At 39.7% G+C, this 13,494-nt stretch overlaps 1 long non-coding RNA gene across 1 annotated transcript in view; it reads left to right on the top strand.

The window, feature by feature from the left end:
* Positions 1-12,892, top strand: part of LOC121108909 — a 51,869-nt gene extending 38,977 nt beyond the window's left edge. The window contains exon 3 of the long non-coding RNA XR_005843545.1: positions 3,581-12,892. This is a non-coding gene — a long non-coding RNA (uncharacterized LOC121108909). The remainder of the gene's footprint in view (positions 1-3,580) is intronic.
* Positions 12,893-13,494: the final 602 nt, after the last annotated feature.

Raw genomic sequence — 13,494 nt, 5'->3', positions numbered from 1 at the left:
ACAGTGATCCCATGAGACATTGCATAGTTTGACTCCCATCCCAGGGGAATGCTTGAGGGCCTAGATGGATACCCACTAGATAGATGTGAACCAGTAGAAAAGATTGACCTGAGAAGATTGAGAGCAGGTGCTCTGTACAGATGCGTGCTAGTGCAGGAAACTATTTTAATAATTAATGATGGCCATAAAGCACAATGTGGCCCTATTACAGCACAGAAAAAAGTAATTATGCAGACTCTGCTGCAGTGTATTGATTGACTTGATGTATAGTTTAGGCTTTATTCTTTGAGAAGTGTTTTATGTGGCTGTATTTAAAAATAAGGAGTTATGGTTGTGCTTTTGCACACCATGGAATTTACAAACTATATAGCTTTCCAAGCCAATTAAAAATCCAGTATTGCAAGAAAGAAAAAGAAAAAAAGAAAGAAAAAAGCTTTAAAACAGGTGGAGAATAAAAAGGTGCAAAGGACCCTCTAAACCTAAAAGTCATAGATAGGATGTAGGGTCATTCACACAACTCTGGCCATGACTAATGGCACAGTATGCATGCACTTCTTTTCTTCTTACCCTTGCCCAGTTCTGTTAACTGAGAAAATCTTTTTTTGAGTTTTGGATAGAATTTTTTCTACCAATTGCCTTTTTTTTTTTTTTTTTTTTTTTTTTCCCCTCTGTGTGTAATTTTGAAGCATGCTTCTCAATATCTGTGAGTATACTTTATATTTTTTTCTTCCTTATGGGAACAGACCAGAAATTAGCTTTGGAGTTCCTGAAATGATGTTTTCAGATCATTATCTGTATAGGTCCCATTTACTTTAATTGAGCTCCATTTAAACTTAAATATGTTGTCTTGAAAATTGTTTTCCAGAACTGTCCTCAGAGAATCTTGAAAAAGATTCTGTGCTTGAAGAAAATCAGTTCAGTGTTGCTAAAGCTCTGCCTGTGTGAAGCTAACATGACCTCTGACCATTTTTCAGGGCTTTTTTTCTACTTGATATAGAGTTCTAAAGAGTTCTGTTTCTTAAGAGCATCTCTACAGTCAGTAATATCCTGGTTTGTTTGCTTCAGCCTGTAATAGAGTTAAAGCACACTCTACTTCAAGGAACTAGCTAGTTTTTCTTTCTCTGCAAGCAAAGAAAGAAAAGAAAGGCTGTTCTGCTTAGGTGCCACTTACTCAGTGGTCTTTACTAAGTACACAGAAGTGAAGACAAACCTAGGCTGACAGTAAGATAAGCAGCCCAAATACTGTCAGAATATCACTTATTGCTGGTTACAAACTCCCAGAAGGAGGCAGCTGTGAGTTAATGTTATGTTGACTTCTGTTTTATAGAGGCTGCACCTCACAGTTATCTGGCACAGAAACTGAGATTGTGCCCAGGAGCTGCAGTTATGGCTGTGAGAACATGAGATGACATTAATGCTTCATGTATAGGTTTGAAATGAAATTTCAGGGTGTAGGACCAAAGCCGTACTCTCTGCCTGAAATCTGTTGTGCTTGTTTTTTAATCAGGGAATCATAGAATGGCTTAGGTTGAAAGGGACCTCAAAGCCCATGCCACCCCAACCCCTGCTGTGGGCAGGGCTGCCCCCCACCAGCTCAGTCTGCCCAGGGCCCCATCCAATCTGGCCATGAATGCCTCCAGGGATGGGGCAGCACAGTTATTTGGGGAACCTACAAATTTGCTGGGCAGCATATATTCCATCCTCATGAAATATAATCAGTTGAGTCTCTTTTCCAGTACAAGAGCAAACTGTAACAGGAATATGTTGTGCCACAGTAGAAAGAAAATTAAAAGAAAGGAGTTGGGTGAAAGTGACACCCAAGACTTTTCCGTTAAAGATACAAGAACTGCCACAATATTGTGCTGGGAACCTCTCGCAATGTAGCTTGGTGCTCCATTCCTTCTCACTTTTTGACATAGAAAACTGAGTATGAGATGGAGACTAGAACTGGGCCAGTGTGTGTGGTCAGCACTAGTCCCACCATGAGGGAGCCAAGTATATAGGTAGCTCCTAGAAACTAGCAAGCAGATCTTTGCCTAATTATATAGACTAGGTTAGGCATACAGAACAAAGCTGTAGACTCCTTAGTTTTCTTTTATAATGAATGATGAGAAATAGATACGTATAATGAGTTGGTCTGAGCTAATCTTTGGAGGTGCCTCTCTCACTGAATATAAAAGGACTCTGGGCAATTGAGTTTTCAAAGTCTTCATTCAAAGAAAGGATGGTCTGAGGACAGAGTTCTTCTGTAAGGCCTGAGCAAATGATCTGTCCTTTAAACTGTATCAGGAGTATGAAGACTTAAAGTGTTCCTGAAAGCCTATATCCCAGGACAGATTCCACTGTACATGAGGAGCAGGAAGAACAATTCACTCACTAGTTTTCGAGAAGATGGAAAAAAAGGAGACAGATGCACTGAAATTGTGCATAAATTGTATTTTCCAGAGTCAAAATAAATACTATTTTAACTTGCTGGCAATGTTCTCCTATGCTATCTTCTGTGATGTAAGTTTTTAGCTGGAGGGGACAGGAAATTAATCAATCCTAGCATGTGAGTGTCAGTAATTGTTTTTTCTAATATGAATTTGAAATGAAATGTACTGCAAAGAATGTTTCAGTTATAGGAAAGATCAATCCACTCCCGAGGCCCCCATTCTTGTTAATAAGTTGCTTCCTTGCAAATAGAATCTTACTGATCCTTAAAAAATCCAGGGTCTTGTGTTTTAAAAACACAAGCTGCTGCAGGCAAGGTGATTGCAGCCATTAGTTCCTCTTTATGTCAGGGGAAGATCTGGCATAAAAAACCCAGAGAATTCCTAAACTGCTTTGCCAATGTCTTAAAAACAAAAGTCCTTATTGCATTCACGGGAGGAAAATCAATAAGGTGGGAAACTTTCCATTCATTAATCTGTCTGATGAATCAGAAAATCAAAACAATTGTAAATGAGAAATATTGCCCAATTTTCTTATTTCTTGAAGTATTTTACATTCTGCCTTCTTGGTTCACGTTTTGTACATTCTTCTTGGTAGCCATGAAAAGTGAGCTGCAATACTGTGGTATCAAAGCTGTTTATAGAATGGTTTTCTAGCCTTTCTGAAGCAGAGCCAACCTTTTCAAACCAAACAGATGTGCTTTTATTACAAACCATAATTATTAAATAATAATTGCATTGCCTTAAGCTTTAATAATGTTTAGAATAAAAGTGTTCAGGAAAACTCCCAAGAACAAAAAATCTTCTAATATAAAGTCTGTAATATTGAAGTTTCATCCAGAGCAACTCCAGTTCAATGACCTCTTAATGAATTTAGAGAGGGATTCTGGACAGCACTGCTGAGTTTCTTGGTGGGTCTGCCTGGATGTGGAAGAACCAAAGAACAGAATTTTCTGGCCCTATGCTTCTGGAAGCAGTTTCTGTAGGAAAACACAGGAGTTAAAGATATCACGTACATGTGGCAACTGCTCGTTTACTCTGTTATCACATTCTTTGTGTTTGCAGGTGGTGGTAAAACTCGCTGCCAAAATGTTATGTTTGCTGTTGAACATTGCTGGCTTTAACAGATTTTATATGTTTTCTTCCAGACTTCAGTGAGAGACCTGGGTAATGAGCATATATCCCCATCATCAGCTCTGTGTTGCCCCATTCTTCTCCCCTGCCTTTCCCTGGCCTTCATTACTTGCTGAAGGTAAGTATTTTTCCTTCCTGAGAATGGACTTCTAAGTGACAGATAAGGCCCGGTGGATGCTTTCACTTTAGGAAACAGCAGAGAAAAGCCTCAGATTTATCCCAGAGGAACTTGGGAGGGTTCACTGAGGAGAATAATGCTGCTGACAGCCCAACTGAAACAGCTCTATACTGATGCATGCAGCATGGGAAATAAGCAGCAGGAGGAATTGGAAGGCACAGTGCAATTAAAAAACTGTGACCTAATTGCTATCATGGAGACATGACGGGACAAATCACACAGCTGGAATACTATCACTGAAGGCTACAAGCTTTTTAGAAAGGATAGACAGAGCAGGAAGAGTAGGGAAGTTGCCCTCAATGTTAAGAATTTCTGCAGGCAATCACGGAGACTCCTGGCATCCACTGAAGATAACTTCTTGGTCTTGGTATTAGACAGACCAACCAGAGGTAAAGTGCTACTGGACCTAGTGCTCACCAGCACAGAGATAATTAAAGAGGTTAAGACTGGAAACACTCAGGGCTGTAGTGACCATACCCTGGTAGAGTTTGTGTTCTTGAGGAGGATAGGCCTGGCAAAAAGTGAAGTCAGGACCCTGAACTTCAGGAGAGCAAACTCTAGGCTATTTAAGAGATCACTGGCTGAGATTCCCTGGGAAACAAAGATCCCAGGGGTTAGATCTCCCTAAGGACAAAGGAGCAGAATAGAACTGGCAGCTGTTTGAGGGTTCACAAGAGATCTGTTCCTCAGTATAGGAAAACAAGTAGAGGAGACAGGAAACTGGAAGGCTGAGCAAGGATTTGCTGGTCAAACTGAGGGAAAAGAGGACACGTGCAAGCAGTGGGAATGCAGGATTGCTGTCTGGACATGCAGAGATGGGATCAGGAGAGCCAAGGTGTGAATGAAACTGAACTTGATGAAGGTTGTGGAAAATAATAAGGAGGGGTTCTACAGGTAAATAGGTCAGAAGAGACAGACCAAGGAGAGTGTATCCCCTCTTGTGGGAGATGGATAAGTCACCTCAGCCTTGTCGAATGTCAACTGGGTGATAATGAGGCTCTGGAAAGGAGAATATAAAAGGCTTGCTTGGAAAAGTAGAGAGAGACACACACACATCACAATCATGATCATCACAGCAATGAAGAAATCTTCCTGGCACAAGAACCCTATGTCATGTGGCTAACTCGTGACACCATCTGATAAATGAGAAGGGAGAAGTGTCTGCATTAGGCATGGAGAAGGCTGAGGTACTCAATGAATTCTTCGCCTCAGCCTTCACTATCAGTCATGTTTCTCATGTCTCTCACATCCCTGAACATCTAGATGGGGGATGTGGGAGCATCCCCCACATGTAAGAGAAGAGCAAGTCGAAGTCCAAGACTGCCTCATGAGACTGAACATGTCTCAGAAGTCCTGTCCAACCCAAGTCATTCTGTGATTCTGATTTAATGATTTTTTTATTCACTTTCTCTCCTAGCTGGTTACAGTCATGACTTCCCCTTCTCCTTAACTTGAGCATCTTTTGTCTGCTGGATGTTAGTGATAAAGGTTATAGTTTGCTGGAGAAAGGTGTAAAATCTGTGGAGAAGAGGAAAGTTGGCTGTGGAAGTAAATGTGAAAGCTAATGCTTTGTAGCGATTCTCCACTGTGGTGGATAATCCCTCCTCCTGTGATAGAAGAACCTCTTGCCATGGCTACAGCTGCATACTTTTGCTGAGAAATAAATGCAGACTACAAGGCCTACAAGACAAGATCACTAACTAACAGCATTATTGCCTAGCCTCCCATAGCAAGCTACCTTTTAGAAGGGAATTTTGCAGATGAGTTCAAATCACTGGGAATAGACTTCCTCCTGACCACACTCTTCATCACCAAAGATGTATCTCCATGGGCAGATGAGAACAAGCTTAAGCATTTTCTCAGTGCTGTGATGCATGAGCTACACAGTTTTATAAGCATGACCTGTGCTCAAGCAAATATTTAGTTGCCTGTAAAAACATAATCTGTGAGCAGAATGAATTTCAGTTTTTCTGCCATCTTTCCATGTAGAATGATCAACATTAGTCACATTTGTTTTCCTTTTGATTTATCTCAGAGGGTGAAAAGGAAAACGGTAAAAGCGACAGAAGCCCTGTTGACATGAATAATCTTTTTGGCGTTAGCATCCAACCAAGTGGGAGATAAAGTTTAAATGTTTGAGAAAACATGTTTAGGGTCAAACGGATGGATATATTTATTCATCTTAACATGATACACTGGGAGGAGCTGGAAATATTGTATTCCATGCAACAATTTGACCTGATCTATAAAAGAGTTCTGTTCCAACAAAGGAGAGCAGAGCATCTCTGAGCTCTGAGTGTAGTGTCTGGAAAGGATGTGTTAGCACAAAATGCAACTCTATATCTTGCCATGCCCATAATTAGAATCCACACAGACCAGCATCAAGGAAGATGGTAGCACTGCAAACTACAACTTAATTTCACTTGTGCAACTTCTTACAGCATTGTCAGACTTACTTCCAACTTGGAAGAATAGATGCAGTTTAGTATGTTACACAGGAGTGTGTGTAAAGGATGAAGATGTGAATATTGCTTCTCTGTGTATCATTGTATGCCACCCCCAATATTGATTGTCTCACACAGAGCTTCATGAGCAAGCCAAAATGCAGAAAATATTACATTTACAATATATGTGAAATTCAATGACGTTTAACAACTATTGTCAGAATCATAAGTGTCTGGTCTATATTTCTGTGTGTCTTGCTGGTCTTAGATTTTTCTTCTTTGATTAACCACTATTTGCCAGAACATTATAGGTGAAGCCTACTGCTTGTACTCTTTGCAACCATACTGGATTGTCTTGTCAGATGTAACTTCATTTCCAACATTGCCAATGTCCTGAGACAGTTCATCAGGTTTGGAATGAAGCAAATCTTGAAGCTTCCAAAAATATGTTTCACATACTGTCCTTTCACTATGTTCACTGTATGTTTCATACATTGTCGTTAGAGCAGGGCCATAGAAACCTAATGTTGTATGTAGCTATTGATGACAATTAATTAATAATTTATGCCTGATATGAAGCTCTGTTTAAAGAGTCCAGCATTGTTTTCTCTACAATTTTACCTAAATTTCTACAAAAATGTCTGAAGTGAATACGTAAGTTTTAGCAAATATATCTGATTTAATCAGAAGCCCCATCCTCAGGATGGAAGCCGCCATCTCTGAGGAGCTGCCCGGCCCTAACAGATTAATGCCTCTCCTCTCACTGTCCCATGATGCAGCTGCAGCTGAAAGCCTTGTGCAGAGCTGTCCTGATGAGAGTGTGGCATTGGCTTGAGCATCTTGCTCAGGGTTGCCTTGCCATTCTTCCATTCTTCCTGCATATCCTCCAGAAGAACATTTCTGGTGTAACGGTGAAGACAGGAGGGCAGGTGCTTATCCTCATCCCTTCTTCAGTTCATATGTTTTTGGAACTTATGATTTATCACCCCACTCTGGGCTAGTACTTTGCCACTGTACCACAGATATGAACTATCTTTTCTCTCTCTCTCCTTTTTTTTTTTTTTTTTTTTTTTTTTGGCTTTTGTTTTTGCTAATCTAAATTGTTAATATAAAGATTGTAAGTTCAGACTGAAAGCTATCTGTTTCCAGTTTAAAAAATGTTACCTTTGTTCACAAGCCTGGCCTGTCATAAACCACTACAGCTCTGGCTTGAGGTGCAGTGGCATTATTTTCCAGGGTTTCAGCTGTGACAGGAGGTCAAAAATAATATAAACTCTTAATAACACTTCCGTGCTCACTCAGTAGTGGTGAGTCACTGAGGAATGCCCAGTGCAGCTCCTACAAAGAGACCAACTTATAGAGGGATGCTGTATGGGACAATCCAGTTGGTCCTCCCGAGGCACCCACACAGGGGTGTTACAGGCATTATTTCTTTTGGTTTACAAAAGGTATTTTTTACCAGTGGTGATTCTGCCCTGAAAAACTGTACTTTAAGAAACTGTCGTAGTTGCTGTATCTCAGCTATCACAGAATCATCAAGTTGGAAAGACCACTATGATAATCTAGTCCATCAGTGCCACATCTACATGTTTCTTGAACGCCTCCGGGGACAGTGACTCCACCACCTCCCTGGTCAACCTGTTCCAATGCCTCACCACTCTTTCTGAGGAGAAATTTTTCCTAATATCCAACCCGAATCACCCATGGTGCAACTTGAGGCCATTCCCTCTTGTCCTGTTGTGATAGCTATTATAATGTCTGTAGAGAAAACACTTAGAAAATCAATGTTTCTACAATTTAAAAAGATTTTAAAGAGGAAATGATACACTTATACATCACAGACATTCAGAACTCTTAATCAGGAGAAAATGAAAGAGTCAGGTGTTGGAACACTGTAACTTTAATGTTCAGTGGCTGAAGCTATACTGAACTGATAGTCATAAAACTTCTGAAAGGGCAGATTGTTTCTCGATTAGATGATTTTCTTTGTAAGTTTCTTTGCCATACCTGGTAACTAGCAACTGCCAGACAGATGTTGAGAGTAACTGGCCTGTTGTTTTAATATGAGAACAAATCTTCAAGCTCCCAGAAACCATGGTTACCTGAAGGAAATGGGAATGTAATGTCCTCAAAATGGTTAGCAAATAAAGTGAAGAAAACTATTGTTTCAAATTGAATCTTTAACCTACAATTCTATCATGGGTAGGTAGAATAGAACATCTTTTATACTGCCCGTGGCTATCATAAAATCAAATTATTTTTCTCTTGTCCAAGATTTGTTTCAAATAAAGTAATAAAGAAAGAAATGATGGGGCTGGGGGAGAACTTGCCCATCTTTCTTTTCCAGGCTCTCTGATGAATCATAGTCACACATGTCTGAGTAATCAATTTCCCCAGCACATTTCCCAAATTCCCCAGCTGTAACTACGACAACGCAGTTAGAGATTGAACATGCCTTTGCAAAAAGAATGAACTTAATTCACCCAGCTCCTTTACACCCTGTTAAGAGTAATTTAGTGCCTTTTGATCAAGGTGACAGTAGATAGATAACCTTACAGCAATGCAGTGACCCCTGCAAAGTAAATGCGAGGCCACAGGGGCAAGTCAGGACTTCTTTCTCCGGCCTATTCCACTACATCAGTCTGTAACTGGGGGATGATGTAAAAAATGATATGTTATTGTGTATAAATATATATAAACATACATATGTGTATATAGATGGATAGGCATCATGCTTATGTTCATGGACTCTGTTGGTAAAGGATACCTTAATTCTGGCATTTCCTCACTTTGGAGTGCTCTGCTTTGCAAGAGTCAGAGATTTTTTTTCTCTTGCTTACATCAGGGCATCAGGCTGTAGCAAGTCCCTGAGAACTGGGTGACACAAGAGGAAACTCAAGAGAGCAGAGCCAAGAAACATCATTCCCACTGCTGGCTCCACCGTTGCTTTCTGCTGTAGGTTGGGGCACAGTCACATCCCTCTCTTTTGGTGGCCCCACCTCTGAGGAGGGGGCAGTTTGGGTTGAACCTGGTAGGGCTTGTGAAAAATAGCTCTTCTGCTTCAGCCTCCAAGGGTGCTCCCATCCTGCCAGCACCTACCTGGTGTCCTCAGTTAATTTTGGGAGAGTTATCTGGGTACAGCTGATGAATAATGTGGTCTGAAAATGGGAAACAGAAAATTAGGCAGTAAAATATCCAGTTTTTAACTATAAGAGGGGAAAAACAGCAGAACTTTGTTTGCTTTTATGCATAAATAAGTCTAGAAAATAGACCTACTTTCCATATTGAAGCCAGTGCATTAAAGTGTACTACCTCCATTTATTGGTTTCTGCTATTTGCTGAAAGTTATCCATAGCTGCTGACGATAGTTAACTGCTATTATTCAACTTCTTCTGCTAGACTGAGAATTATTCACGGGAGCCAAGATAATGTGAGCACTTAAAAGACCTGATCCTTTGTGACTGGCACTTGTGCTCTCCTGAATACATCATCAATCACCTAACAGTAAGGCTCCAGTAAAACACTGAAGTCACATCACATGTATCAAGCAGAGAGCTGACTAAATGCCTACCAGTACTGAACTGACATTTTCCTACAGCAACAGATGATTTTACATATCCTTCTCACTGGGTCATGAGAATTCAAAAGTTATACGATTATTAACCAATTTATTTTTTCTGTTTTCCTGTTTCTCTTGAGTATAAATTCACAACTGCAACAGCTAACAACAACCAATGTCTTCTATTATAATCAACTAGAATTTTGCTGCAAGAATCCTTACAGGATTAAATCTTATTTGAGATAGAGAAATGCTTCATAGAGTCATAGAATCATAGAATGGCTTGGGTTGGAAGGGACCTCAAGGATCATCAAGCTCAACCCCCCAGTATAACTTCCCTATATAGATTTAACTTCTTGCTTCTTCACTAAGTAACAGGTGAAAGTAAAATGTTTGTATATGTCTAGCCTTCCTTACAGTCACATAGACCAGCTAAAATCTCTTCTGAGGTGATTTTCTGTCAATCCAGAATTGTTCTTATCACCTCCAACAATTCTGTTGGAGAATGCTAAGTTCCCTCATGGAAGGCAAGATCTTATTTCTCTGCAGACCATTTAAGCCAAAATAAATATCTACACATGTATTGGCATTTGAACCATTCTCTCCCTCTTTTACCTGTAGCTTTGTTTTCCTAGTCCACCTGAATAGGTATGAAATGAGATCATTAACTTGGCATACTCAGGAGGACCACAGTGTGTCCACATGCCTTTCTTTCTATGCTTCTCTGTCTAAATTTTCTTCACCCAAATAGATTAGAGTAGACTGACAGGGAGCAAATTTTATCTCTGGTACTGCAATCTACTACTAATTATGTCAGGTATAACTTCCATAGCATAACACTCGTGTCTTTTTGATAGGGCTCTATATACTGTATGGATTTACAAAAGCCAGGGAAAGCTACCAACTGCTTTGGATGATTTTTGCATGAAGATCATACTTAAAATACTGAATTTAATCCTATTCTTCCACCTTTTGTATGCCTTTTCTGTGGCAGATACATGAAGGGACTTTATTATAGAGCCATCGTAACCTCCACACAGATAAAGATAAAAAATAAAAAAGCAGAATAACCTACTTCAGAAGTAGAGATATCTTGTTGGATACACAATACACCATTCTCATTATCACCATTATTTATAAGCGTGACTCACACTAACAACCCATGTGTGTTTATTTGAACTCTTTTTCCCATTTATTGTTCTCTACAGAATCAGAGGTGATGAGGTGAGAGTATGTTGACATTCTTTTATATATTCATTAAAAATGAAAAAGTATCTGCCTTGTTTCTATGAGCAAGTAAGCATAAAATACTTGTCTGAATTTCTTACATGTTAAAGAATCTGTACTGGGTCATGAGCAGTCAGCATTTACCCAAGCCCACTGATGCATGGGCTTTTCATGAAGAGCTTCTATTAGCTTTATAGTAAAAGATATACACAAATCTCTGCTCGATAGAAGATTAGATACATGTTGTTGGAGGAAAGTGAACAAAAATCTGACTAAAAAATACCAGATATAGACTTTACTTGAATATACATTAGAAAGATATTCTGCCCAGTAAACCAAAATAACTTCTACTTCCATGCACTGTGATGGTTTTACTTGTTTGTCCCTCTCTTCATATTTTAACAATTCAGGACTCCCTAATAGCACAGTGTCAGAAAGTGACTGCAGTTTGTTCATCCTTTATTCTCATTCATTCCGTGACATACTGTCATTTGATTTACATAAAGTTGTTTTATGCATCTGACTCCTTGCCATAGTTTAGGAACTTCTGTACAGAACTGGGCACTTGCATGTGTGTGCATCTTTTGTTAAAGGAGGTCTGCTTTACTTCAGATGATAATGGAGGTCAGATTCTGGTGTAAGAGGGCCCCCCTCCCCCCTTATTTCCCCTAGACAGAGGACCAAAGGTCAAGTCTCAGATTCCTATGTACTTTCCTATGTATGTTGTACTTCCCTAGAAGTTATGTGTTATCTGCATCTGAGGTCTGAGAGAATTTGTTTTCTTCCTAATGCACTTCTAGCAATCTGATTAACCTTGTAAGAAGTTGACATGGAGAGATAAAACATGCAAGGTGTTTTCATTCAGTCATTAGCTCAATGACAGTTCAGCTTATGAACATTATAGGGAAATCCTGGTCTAGTACAGACACCTCCATGCTCAACATGGTGTTCTTCAGAGCATCATTTCTTGGCTTTCCTCATGCACCATTGTGGGAACATAAACTTAGGTCTGTGGTCTCCACCAAAGTAGCTGAACACTGAAAAAGTTCATGTTAGCACATTTAGTCTGCATTGTTGAAGTATTTTGTGAGATCTAGCACTTGGATTGGTCATTTACACTCAGACTTGCAAAGAAGATGGTAGAAAGAAATGTGCTAGTGAAAGATGATGATGAAATGATGTTCACAGTATTTGGAATTGCTATTGAAGAAGAATGTATTATGGACATGTAAGGGCTTCAGTGAGGCATGTTAAGCTGTTGTGCTGGCCTATATCCTACAAATAAGCTTGAATTTAGTATTAGAGCAGAAAATTATAAAAAAGTCAGTGAGTTACCAGTGAGTTAGTCATTGCTTAGTCCAGTCATCAGACTGACATAAAAAGAATCTCTGTAAGTCCTAAAATATGATTTAAAAAAAAAGGGATGATTCTCTATTTAATAAAATATAAATTGTGCTTAAAAGAATATAAGTATTGTTTTCCAGGCCCAGCTTAAAAATGTGTGGGGCAGTGAAATCAGCTATCCCATCAAAATATTTTGTTTTAGAAATCAATTATTCTGTTCTCAAAAGCCACAATTTGAAAGGTATGAACATCCTATGAGACAGATAGACAGCTGTTTCCTCTGGGACAGCCTCCTCTCCTCTTTCTGTCTGACCCCTCCCAACCCTGAACATAGATGAAACCTCCATAGAAATATTGAGATGAGACAGTACCTGAGTACAGGTCTTTCAGACAAGAAAGAAGGAGCCATTCGCTAATTCTGCAGGACAGGGCTTGGGTTCAGCCTAGCTGTGAATGTCTATCCTCATTATATGCTTGGGACTAGGGGGAATGGTTTTAAACAATAGGACAAGGGGGAATGGTTTTAAACTAAGACAGCGAAGTTCAGGTTAGATATTAGAAGGAAGTTTTTCACTCAGAGGGTGGTGACGCACTGGAACAGGTTGCCCAAGGAGGTTGTGGATGCCCCATCCCTGGATGCATTCAAGGCCAGTCTGTATGTGGCTCTGGGCAGCCTGGTCTGGTGGTTGGCAACACTGCACATAGCAGTGGGGTTGAAACGGGATGATCATTGTGGTCCTTTTCAACCCAGGCCATTCTATGATTCTACAATATACCCATGTACACATGCATACATTTTTTTCCCCAACATTCTACAGCAATAATATAATGTTACATCTCTCATGAAATATAAAGGTAAAATATGAAACACAAGATGTTTGAAGAGCTGGAAATCCTTAAAGCATTTTTGTTATGTTTTGTAGGGTCTGGGCACGGACCTCTGGAATTTGGTGAAAAAGAATCATTGAAACTTGATGTTTCAAGCTAGCAAGTATCCACAAATACAGTGAAGCTGCAAATGCTGACATAAATTGCATTTATATTGCAAATTCTATTCTCAGAAAAGATCAACTGTTGCACCTTAGGACCTCACTCTTTCTGAGATAGTTTACTGAGTTGAAAGGCAGGACTCACACGCACCAGCTCACCTCCAGGGCTGCTGGTTTCATCCTCATT

Source organism: Gallus gallus, chromosome 1 (assembly GCF_016699485.2).
Source record: "Gallus gallus isolate bGalGal1 chromosome 1, bGalGal1.mat.broiler.GRCg7b, whole genome shotgun sequence".
Taxonomy (NCBI): Eukaryota; Metazoa; Chordata; class Aves; order Galliformes; family Phasianidae; genus Gallus; species Gallus gallus.
Note: the sequence above shows the minus strand (reverse complement) of the source record. Positions and strands in the feature narration are given on the sequence as shown.